The sequence below is a fragment of the Pinus tabuliformis genome, chromosome 4_2 (genome assembly GCF_031772625.1).
Source record: "Pinus tabuliformis cultivar Carrire ecotype Pingquan chromosome 4_2, CPIR1, whole genome shotgun sequence".
Classification (NCBI taxonomy): Eukaryota; Viridiplantae; Streptophyta; class Pinopsida; order Pinales; family Pinaceae; genus Pinus; species Pinus tabuliformis.
The window spans coordinates 742060084-742071779 of NC_142304.1; the positions used below are offsets into that span (position 1 = coordinate 742060084).

The 11696-nt window shown below is 35.4% G+C and overlaps 1 non-coding gene across 1 annotated transcript; it reads left to right on the forward strand.

Annotated features, from left to right (window-relative positions):
- Positions 1 to 7583: 7583 nt before the first annotated feature.
- Positions 7584 to 7809, forward strand: LOC149171740 (small nucleolar RNA U3). The gene has a single exon (XR_016259942.1). It is a non-coding gene; the product is annotated as a small nucleolar RNA U3 (small nucleolar RNA).
- Positions 7810 to 11696: the final 3887 nt, after the last annotated feature.

Sequence of the window (11696 nt, forward strand, 5' to 3'; positions counted from 1 at the left end):
AGACCTATTGAATGTGTCACAAATGTTCTACCCTTGTTATACTGAAGATGAGGATATCGTCTAAATATATAACCACAAAAGACTTCATGAGTAGTTGTAGGATATCATCTATCATCCTCATGAATGTGTATGTAGCATTAGTAAATCCAAAATGCATGACCAACCACTCAAAAATAAATTTCTTTAGATTTGAAGGTGTTCTTCAATACATCAATTTGTTTAATTCAAATGGGATGGTAGCATGAATTTAGATCAATATTATTAAGTAACTTGGCTCCCTTAAGCTGATCAAGAAGATTTTCAATTTGAGAGATCAGGTATCTTCTCTTGATAGGGATTTTATTTAGGGCTCTATAATCATTACAAGATATCCATGTCCTATCCTTCTTCTGCACCAACATAATTGGGCTCCCACAGGGGGATGAGCTTAGTAATACAAAGTCTCCATGTCCCATCCTTCTTCTACACTAACATAATTAGGCTCCTATAAGGCAAGAAGCCCAGTTAAATGTGGCCCTTTTGAATGAGCTCATGAATCCAACATTTTATTTCTTGATTCTCCAAAAGAGAGTGTCTATATATTGGGCCATTAGATAAAGAAGCACTAGGTATTAAGTCAATTGCTTTTTTTCTCTAGTAGTGTAGAGGAACTATCACAGGTGAAGCAAAGGTATCTCTATATGCATTTACAATCCTATCCACCTAATTTTATTTTGTAGAGAGCCCATATGATAAGGCTATGGTGGTCACATTGACCTTCCATTCATATTCTAACTCAACTATGAAGAGGATAAATCTTGTAGTCTACAAGGTTACTTTTGGGCACTATTTTTCCAAGGGTAATGAAATTGTAGTAGTTTGAACTACCTATGTTACCCTATAGAGATGACCTCCTAGAGTAATAATGACAATATAGGGAAAAGAATCATAAACAACATGATGTTTCCACATAAAAGTTTTTCCTAAAAGAACATCCCAAACTTTGAGTGGGGTAACATCACACAATACTCATCTTTGATGGGATTAATGTTGTATGAAAAGTGACATTATTGGCTGACGTAAATGTCTTATGCTTGGATAGACTCACGTAGGAGCATATTTTTCCTAAAGCAATATACATCATTCATTGTTAGTTAGTATTCTAGAGTATGAAATAAGAGTTTTATGACTCCACCTTGTTCTTTAGTGTTGCAAATCCACCTTGTTGAAACAATGCTACAACTCCACCTTGCTATTATAATGTAGCAACTCCACCTTGTTGTTAAATGTTGTGATTCTGCATTACTGTTACAATGTTTAGACTTTGCTACAACATTATGGATCATGCCTTTTTATAGTTCCATGTTCCTTACTGTATTCTATGAAAAATCAGTGGACCACCTGTGCGAGGAAATATTAATTGGTTTTGGAAATGGATGAGAAAGATGAATTTTTTGGACTATTCAATTTCCAAACCTTTGTTTAAGAGAAAGGAAAAAATCAATGATGAAATATGGGTGAAGTAACGAGCAGAAGAAATAATAAAGCTAAAAAGGATCAAAGAAATAAAGATAAGACAAACATTTGTTTGTACCTAGTGGAGAAAAAATGATGCATATGCAGAGTCATAGCATAGAGTATGAATATACACAAGTTATAAGAATAAACTGGTGGTCATATGAATAATAAATAAAAAAAATTTGTCTCTTATCTTATTTCCTTTAATTCTCAATTCTTCAGTGCATTATTAGTTTTTTCTAATTCTATTAATGCTAGCATGCAAGTAATGCACTTTGTGGGAAGAGAACGAGTTCTTGTAGTTGATTGTGTGCAAAATTATCTATAATAAGTGGTACTATCTAAGATACATATTTGAATTCACTACCATCATCTAATTATATATACCTCTAGCATATATAAATGTCATTAGCTAGTACACAAATCTAATAATCTAATAGGACATCATCATCGTGATCACATCTAACAAAACACAAACATTGTAATCTAACATCATCACCACACACATCCTCAAATTAATATAAATCTCATGTCAAATAACTGCTATCACATACACATCTATCTACAAGCACATTAAATGAACATATCTAACATGACCTAAAAATATACACATCAACACCAACATATAAATTAAGTACATAAACATGAACAAAAAAAATGCACCATATATATATATATATACGGTGCATTTTATTTTTTCATGTTTATGTACTTAATACACACACACACACACACACACACACACACACACACACACACACACACACACACAAACAAACGAGTCAAATAACTACATCAAGTCAAATAAGTGCAATCAAACGTTCCTATAAAAAAGACGTAGTTCCAACATGGTTTGCAGTAGAAGACGATGGATGGTCAATTACTACATTATCAACATCGGTTGAACTTAGTTGAGGTGGAGGAGGAGTTGGATGGTTTGCAGTGGAAGACAATGGATGGTTAGATATTGTTCCCTCAACATGGTCTGGTGAACTTTGTAGTAGAGGAGTAGGTGGTTGGTCTTCTCTGTTAGGAGAAACATAAGGCACATCCTCTAGCTCTAACATCTCATCCTCAGGCGACTGATGAGGAGGTGTACTACCAAAAGGATCACTGACACCATGATCATGGAAATCATATGATGGGGTGGTACTACTAGAAGCATCATGATAACCACCCCCATCATTGTAATGATGATCATCATCCCTATCATCATCATCACCACCCTCACTTGATGTATTTTCCCCTGGATGAGGTCGACCTGCATCCCTCATCGCTGCCACTTCCTTACTATATTTGATGATATGCCACATAAGAGACATCATCTCACCGGGAAATCCCCATAGAGATCCACGAACATCAGATACATGCTGATATCTCGAGTCCTTGTAGGGTGGACTCCCTATCGAACCAAACCTTCGGCTAATCTATCGTAGTAGTCCATCTAAAATCACAGACCAACCATATGGCCCTAGACACCCACGCCCCCCTGAGGATGTCCCTCACCCTCTTGGGCCTCGCCCATCTCCTCATCTCCATCCAACAGTGGGGGGGAGGCATGTCCCCGTCAAATGAGTTGATGTATGCAAAATATAGAGTACACAAAATAATTAGAAATGTCATTAAACAATTTAATAAAACAAGTTAAAGAACGTGCTAGAATAAATTTTATTCTAATTCATTAAAACAAGAAACTAAAACTAGAATAATTTAAAGAAAACACTAATATTACGTATATCATGTGGAGGCCCAGCTGATATGAAGAGGATGTTGGGACACCCTCTCCAATAAATTTTTGTGTATGGAAACACTAACGAGACAAACACATGGTCATGCTCACTAGCCAGTAGCGCCAGTGCCTTGGGAGAAATCCTGGTCGGATACTCTGGCATGCCCCTCTTGGGTGTCATCTTCCCCCACATGCACATCCGGACCTCAGTGATCGGTCTAGGAGGGAAACTTCAAATGTAGGCCTCATCTCTAGAAACCTCTCAAAAAATAAAGAAAAAACCTTGGAAGCGAAAGGGAAGGTCTCCCTCCCATGTCTCAATGCACGAAATCTATCTAAACCCATGCAAAACTACCTCAAAAAAATCGCAGACCATTTGATGCAACATGGCGCCTGAATCAAAGAATCAACATAATACAAAAAAGGGAAACTAATGCACTGCCCATCACTACTAGAGTGTGCAATGGTGGTGACTAATAATGAGAGGCACCTAGCCTCCTCTACAGCAAAAGAAGAAATCCGTAGCTATCCACTACAAACCTGAAAATCTGATGGATGGACCGCATGAGGCCCGACATATCTCTAAGTGTAAGCAAACTGACTCTCAGTTGCAACCCCATGGGGAACATCAGGGAACTAGGGAAAATCCCCCCTCTCCTCAATAGGCCAATGATAAAGTATATGTCCTCCTCAGTGAGCTTATACTAGGCCCTAGGACCGAAATGGAAAGCCTGCTCCTGGGCACCCCATCGATGGAGCATATGCGCCAATAAGACATAGTGCGCTTTCAGGGATCTAGCCTCCTCATATTACTTGAGGAGACCTACATTCCTTAAGAGTGCTCGGGTCGCTGTAGTAATAGGGTGAGGGTATAAATCCCTCCCCCTCTCTCTAGTCTACGATGTTCGGGCCATATTATATGGGTCCGCTTGTTGTTCTTTCTCATGTTGTTGCTCCGTCTGTTGACGTCTCTGCAACATGATTGACATATAAAATACATCATCCTCATACTGAAAATAAATTTTCTATTATTAAATGAAACATGTATTTATAAATATGGAAACATAACTTTCAATTAAAAAAAAATCACTGTACACTCAAAAACATAGTCATGCATCGGCATCAGTGTGCTTTAAACTATAACTGCACTGATATCGATGTGCACATAAGTATGATGCACCGTTGTTGGTTCACAAATTTAACTTTTAATAACGATGTGGCACACTTATTTCCCAATGTGTTTTCATTTACAAAACACACCGCAACAATGACGGTGTGTTATGTTCATGCACCAAAATGTAGTGCACCCTATAAATTTACAGGGCACACCGATATCGGTGTGAACCGAACATCTCGAGCACACAGTGAGGTGATTTTTTTTTTCAAAAACAGTGGCAAAATAAACCTAATTTACAATTCTAATCTCCTAAAAATTAAATTATAAAGAAAAATAGATATTACCTGGACATTTGGTTGCTAGGGAAGCATTGTGGACATGTAATGGAGAAAAACAAATTTTAGCATGATTTGAAAAAATTGGAAACTCAACAAGTGACCACAGCATGGGATGGTGAGCAAGAGAAGCACTGACATAAGGGAACTTGTATGTGGCAAGAGTGGCACTGATGCTTTAGAGCTCTCCCACACTATAGATGGTAAAAATGAAAATTACGGTCAGGAGGGCTTCTTTCTTTTAATCGTCGTTCGATGTATTTCTCTAACAACACCAGTGCGGGATATATCCAAAAGCAACGCGTTTATTTTTAATTAGAAAATATCACGATGATTTTCTCGAGATGCCCCGGGGTGTTTATATACAGGTATCATATCGTGTTGTGTTTTTACTATAACAATGCTCTTTTTTTAGAAATTAAAAACTTCCTAGCGGTGCGCTTTAGAAAATTCCCTTGGGTGTTTTAATAAGTTTACCGCACTAGAACGTCGTTGGAAAATAACACTGCATTTTTCTGAAATTTAAAACTAGAGTGGTGCTCCTTATTGGTATGCACTGATACATTTGACTATATGAAGGACACTAGCGCTATCGACGATTCAAGCACCGTTGCATTGTGGTATTTAGCACACCGTGTTTTTTATTTTTATTTTATAAAAATAAATTTTCCACAATGCACCATGTTATATGAAACACCAATGCTTATATGGATAGTAAACCATCGATGCATTTGTAAAGTTTAAATGCATTGTCCAAAAAACATCCGTTAAAACATCTGCCCGCCCACCTCCGCAAGTGACCTCTGCTACAAACGAATTTTTGGGTTATTTTGATAGGGGTTTCTGCAAAAACCTATGCTAAAAGGTATTTTCCTTGTAGTGATTGCATGAAGTGAATATTATTCATTCTTCACTAGTTACATAGTTTCTGGTTTTATTCGTTTGTATCATACTTTTGTATATTTATTGTATCAATTAATGTAATTTAGTTTTGTATATTATACATAATGGCTATTTAATAGGTAGTTTAGGCATATTTAACATAGAAAATAGTTTAGGATTAGTGTACATATGACAACTAGGTAACCTTAGGATTCCCTTGGCTCTTTTCTTCTTAAGAGGAAGAGATCCAAAGGCCAACAAAGCCTTTATTTTATGTATATTTTTGTTTTATTTTCCATTAATTATTTTTAATTTAGTTTATTTTATTTCTATTAATTATTTTTATTTATTAAATTATCTTTTTTCGATTAGGGTCTTGACTCCTTTTTATAATTTTTGACTTCTCTCATTTTTCGGAGTTTGACTTTGATTTTTTAAACTTGTTAGTTTTTTTTTAATAAATTAATTTAAATATTGTTTTTGAAAAACTAATCGTTTAATATAGCCGTTACTTATTAATTTAAATAATATTTTTAAAAAACTAGTCGTTTAATATAACCGATACTTAATAATATTGGCTTTTAATATATTAATAAATTAATATCATAATTTAAATATTATTATTCAAATATAGCCATTACTAAAATTTTGGTCTCTACATTGCTCTCTATTTAAGCCTTTGCCATGGTCTACCTCTTCATTTGATCCTAATAATGAAGGACACTTGTTGGTTCGAAACACCTCGGCCAAAATTTTTCTCTTATATGATTTCTACTGAAAAACTTTGCTTGAGCCTTTAAACATGTCGAAAATGACTAAAATGACTACTTTAAATGACTTAGATTATTTAAATTAAATAACCTCAATCTAAACTACATCCCCTTGGTTAACAAAAAAATCCAAAAACCCACATCAACACATCCCAAACCCTAAATTTTCAAAAAAATAGTCTTTCAAATTTCTCCAAAACAAGACAAGATAAAAAAAATCAGCTCATAAACGTTTTTTGTTAAGACTCGACAAAAACATAAACTAACCAAAAACTTCCTTAATACTATAACGAGTCTTTCGAATTTCTCCAAAACAAAGTAAGATCAAAAAAATAAGCTCATAATTTTTTTTGTTAAAACTGGATATAAATATAAACTAACCAAAAACCTCCCTAATAAAAACATCGAAGTACTTCTTCCGAAAGCCATTTAATAGCATTTTCTTCACACACATCATAAGAGCACATTAAAGGTTCATTAAAGTGAATTTAAGGTATTGATAAAGATGCATGGAAAACAAAAGGTATTAATTGTAAGTTTTTGTGCTATTGAAAAGTCAAGTTTGCATGTGAGACTTGATTGTGGTCAAATATCATGGATATAACTAAATAAAGAGTAATAATTTTCACGAAAGTTGGCAAATTCTTTTATCTTTCCATTTCTAATAATAAATAATGATAAAAATCTAAAACAAGCTCCAAGTATATCAATAAACTTTTCCATGCATACATTCTTCGTATGCGAATAGAGTCTATAACAATATATGTTGTATACCATGTCTAAAATGTGGTGGATATTTTTGTTTCTTATAATGCTTCTAACCATATCTAATTAGAAGTCACTTCTAATTATATTTAAATCATGTGTTATTCTTATGTGCTATTACCTTTTTTAAGTAGTGTAGATTATTAATGGGAGTAGTGGAAGAATTTATAATGCTTCTAACCATATCTACTTCTAATTATATTTAAATCATGTGTTATTCTTATGTGCTATTAACTTTTTTAAGTAGTGTAGATTATTAATGGGAGTAGTGGAAGAATAAATGTGGGAGGACGAAGCGAATCGATTGACGGATGACACAAGAATGCAAGTGAAAATAGAATTAGAATGGAAGTGAAGGACGGAAATGGTTGCAAAATATAGTTTTGCGACATGTTCGGAAAGCAAAACATAAAACATTATTTTCCCACATGCGTTTTGCGAAGGATGGAAGAAGGCGTATATAAGTGGCGCAGTGGGCATTCTTAAGTACGACCTTACTTGAACAGGATCTGTTCTATAGGTTGTACGTCAAAGTCTGCGTAGATTCCTATTCAGACAAGCACAAAAATCCGGAAGATGAACGATGGCTCTCGGGCCAGAGCGCGAATGCTGTGATGGCTGGGGGTTTCGACTCCCATCCTTCTCCCGATGACCGTCCCGTCTGTGACATTTCCAGTTCCACACGGTGAAGGCCTGAGAGCGTTCTGACGGATTCACCCAATTTTTCCCCTTTTCGAGTGAAAGAGGAGCGTTCTCACGGTTTTTTACCTATTTTCCGTCAAGTATTTTCCCGGAAAGCGTTGATCAAAGCGTCGGCTGTTAATCCAAGCGGATGTAATCTGAACCGTTGGAAAGTGCCCAACGCTTAAGTATTTGGCCGGAAAGCGTTGATCAAAGCGTCGGCTGTTAATCCACGCGGATGTAATCTGAACAGTTGGAAAGTGCCCAACGCTTAAGTATTTTCCCGGAAAGCGTTCATCAAAGCGTCGGCTGTTAATCCAGGCGGATGTAATCTGAACCGTTGGAAAGTGCCCAACGCTTAACTCTTTGGAAACGATTGAATTATTTTCAAAATAATAATAACAAAACAATTGAGTTGTAACACGTGGTGGTCCTCTTTAGGGATCCCTAGGGATTAAGCTTAAGCATGGCTTCACGTGGTGGTCCTCTTTAGGGATCCCTAGGGATTAAGCTTAAGCATGGCTTCTCTGGTCATGGCATTGATTGCAGCCCCAAGATCAAACAAGCTGTTCGGGACTACAATGTTGTTAATATTTACGGTCTATCAGGGTCCAAATACTTTGGGGAGATGACCTTCTCAAGTAATAGATCATCCAATTTCCCAACAACATTGATAGTGAGGGCATCTCTTTTCTTCCTTTTGAGCCTTTTGAAGCAATCTTCCTTGATGAGCTTGTTATAAATGGGAAAATCTTTGATGGTTTGAGCCTTTTGAAGCAATCTTCCTTGAGGAGCTTGTTATAAATGGGAAAATCTTTGATGGCATGGTGGAAGGGTATTTTAAAACACAGGTTCTTCAGTTATCCCATATGTTCAACCTCTTTAATGGTGTTTTTATTAGGTTGGACCAACCTTTCAAGGTAGGGATGTATATTGGTTGGAGAACTACTTTATTCCTTCTCTTGTTCAAGACCTTCTGATGGAGAAGGTGGGGGAGTATATGGAATTACCTTTCGAGACCTAAAGTTGATTTCCTAGATTTCTATAACATAGGAAAGATAGGATGTTCCCCACTCTATACCTACTGAGCCTACTTGTTGTTTAGGTTCATGTATCTATTACATCAAGTTCCCTTTTAAAATATAAAAATAATTTTTAAGTTAGACTATTTTTTTTCAAGTCGGATATCCCATACCACTTTTAAAAAGTCATAAAATATCTATCCATCTAAATTTAAAAATATATAGAGTAATTAGATATCCAATACCACATTTTTTTTATATGGTATTACACATTTGGTTTTTCTTTTGACCAGGTATTGTGTTTTTTACCAATTTTTTTTGAAATTTATCTATAATTTAACATTATCAATTAAATTTTATTATTTTTATAAATATTTAAAATTATTTATCAATGATATGATTGATTTAGGTCTTATTATGTAATGATTGTTTTAAGTACCTATCATAATTACATGCATTATTCACCCCTCATCATACCAATACTACCAAAAAGCTTGTGACATATGTCTTCGACAACTTCGAAACACTTGTTAATTTAGTAGGTAAATCTGCACTGTTTCTTTCTTATTCTTTCTCATTCTTTCTGGATACCACTTTGACTATAAAAGTGGTATGTGTGCTCTACCTCCTATCTCTCCTGGATATATTTGCTCTGTTATGGAACAAAATTCTCTCTAAAGAATGGAATGCCTCTTCCTTCTAGTGGCCTGGTTATAACACAACCCGATAGCCTACTAGTGGTTAATTTGACTACATAAACTCTTAACTAGAGTTAAAAAATGGACTCTTCTAGAGTCTTTTACATCACAAACACGTGTCTAGCCCCTTTTCCATCAATAATGGGGGCTGACACGACATCCTCCCAAACTACAGATGTGAAAATAGGAAGGTCAACTTCTGAGTGGCATAACTTTTGTATACAGATTTCGATTGACGCAATTCTTACCCCCAAAAAACATTGTTTGAAGCCTCAAAACACTCCCAGAAGGTTTCAAATTTCGTTTTTCCATACTAGGTCCCGCCAGTAAAAACAATCCCATGATCTGATTCCTCCACTTTTTCCACTCCAAATGCATCGATGTGGATGACAAATAATATAATGATCCAATTCGGATCAATGCATAGGGACTGTGCAGTCTTTGTCTCAATGAACTATGCAATCATTGTCCTTTGAGACTACACAAGCACTCTCTTCTAGGATTGCGTAGTCGTGGTATTTTTGGTTTGTGCAACCATCATCCACAAATAACTGTGTACTCACTATCTTCAATACCTACGCAATGAATATAAACAAGGATTGCATAGGGCTTGACTCTCTAAAATAAACATTGACTGCTAGGCTTGCTTTAAAGGAGAGCACGTGTAAATGCATGAAAGACTAAGCATGTGTGAGAAAGTGACTTCATCAACTAGAACCTTAGAGGAAGACTTAAGCACTCAAAAAATCATCAATCAATCCCGAAGCGACCGAGAACAGTCAAGGAACAACGAATCATAGGATCACAAGTAGGATCCAAAATTTAAGTGTAAGCAAAATTTTGGATGGTTTTTATCGTACTGACAATAGATGCACAGTGTCTTCCTCCTCAAATTGATTCTCGGGTTATTGAACAATGTGACTTGGCACATTTGTAGCATTTTTATAGACAAAAACATTTCATAAATATTTGAAGAACTCATAAGCCCTAAGCTGAGCCACTGATTATTGAGGTCTTGTGTTGTGTGGGGCTTTATGGACAATATCTCATGTGGTCTCATTTGTTAATTCTAAAGAAGTTTGTGGAGCATTCTAGCCAATGTGATCTACCAAACCTTCTTAGAATCTATCTCAGTATGTCGCATATTACTACTTGAATCTTATTGTTTTTGGAACTCAAAGACTAGATATTGTATCGGTTCAAGTTGTCTATTGGTGTGAGATGCCAATGTGTCATCAATTACTCAATACATTTATTAAACTTACCATGAAAATCATCATGTGAGTTGGAGGCAGTGACACACGATATGGTCAACATAGCTAGCTATCCAAATTTTGTTGATAAACATGTTAGTCAAATTATGTTCATATGCATGATGGCTTCCACATGGACTACATATGTCACAGATTGAATGAAGGATTGAATATCCACGTGTTGGTTGAATGGTGAATAGGAAAGTTCAAAAGTTAGAAACTATAGAAACATTATAAGCACACTTTAATTTTTATATTTATGTCATTTTATTACATTGTTATCACTTTCAGTGAGTTAGATGAAATCTGGTAATCATTTTGTAGAAGTGGCACTCATTTCTGTCATATTGTAGAATGTTCCCTAGAACTACAATTATGATGAACAATAAATAAATGGTTGGTTTTAGAAGTCATAATTGATCTAAATTGAAAACCAAAAGATGTTGGGTGATTAGGGTTGGATGAGACTTGCATAACAAAATATATTGTTGACAACATCTTCAGGCCTTGTATTAAGTGGAACTGTTAGACGTTTGCATATGCTGGTATGTACTTTCTTCTAAGGAAGTGATGAAAATTATAAGAATGATAATGGAAACTATAATGAATGATAGAATCATTACAGTGTTGTGATTCCATTATTTTGATAGAGAATATGTAACCTGGAGTTGAGATAGATTATGCAAGACAAAGCTTTCTTCTGTTTTTGAATGATAGAATATGTTTGACAATGCCTAGGGTTTGGCACCTGATTTCATATGTCTTGTGATACACTGATGCTATGCTTCTAAGGTTATCAATACGCATGTGTTGATTAATCATAGTTTTTGTTAAGTGTATGATGGAACAAAACATATTGAGCTGCTAGGGTTGAGTCAAATATACTAGGGTTTAGTGCTATTGTATCTTTCTAATCAGCAAGTGTTATGGCAAAGGAAGAAAAGGCA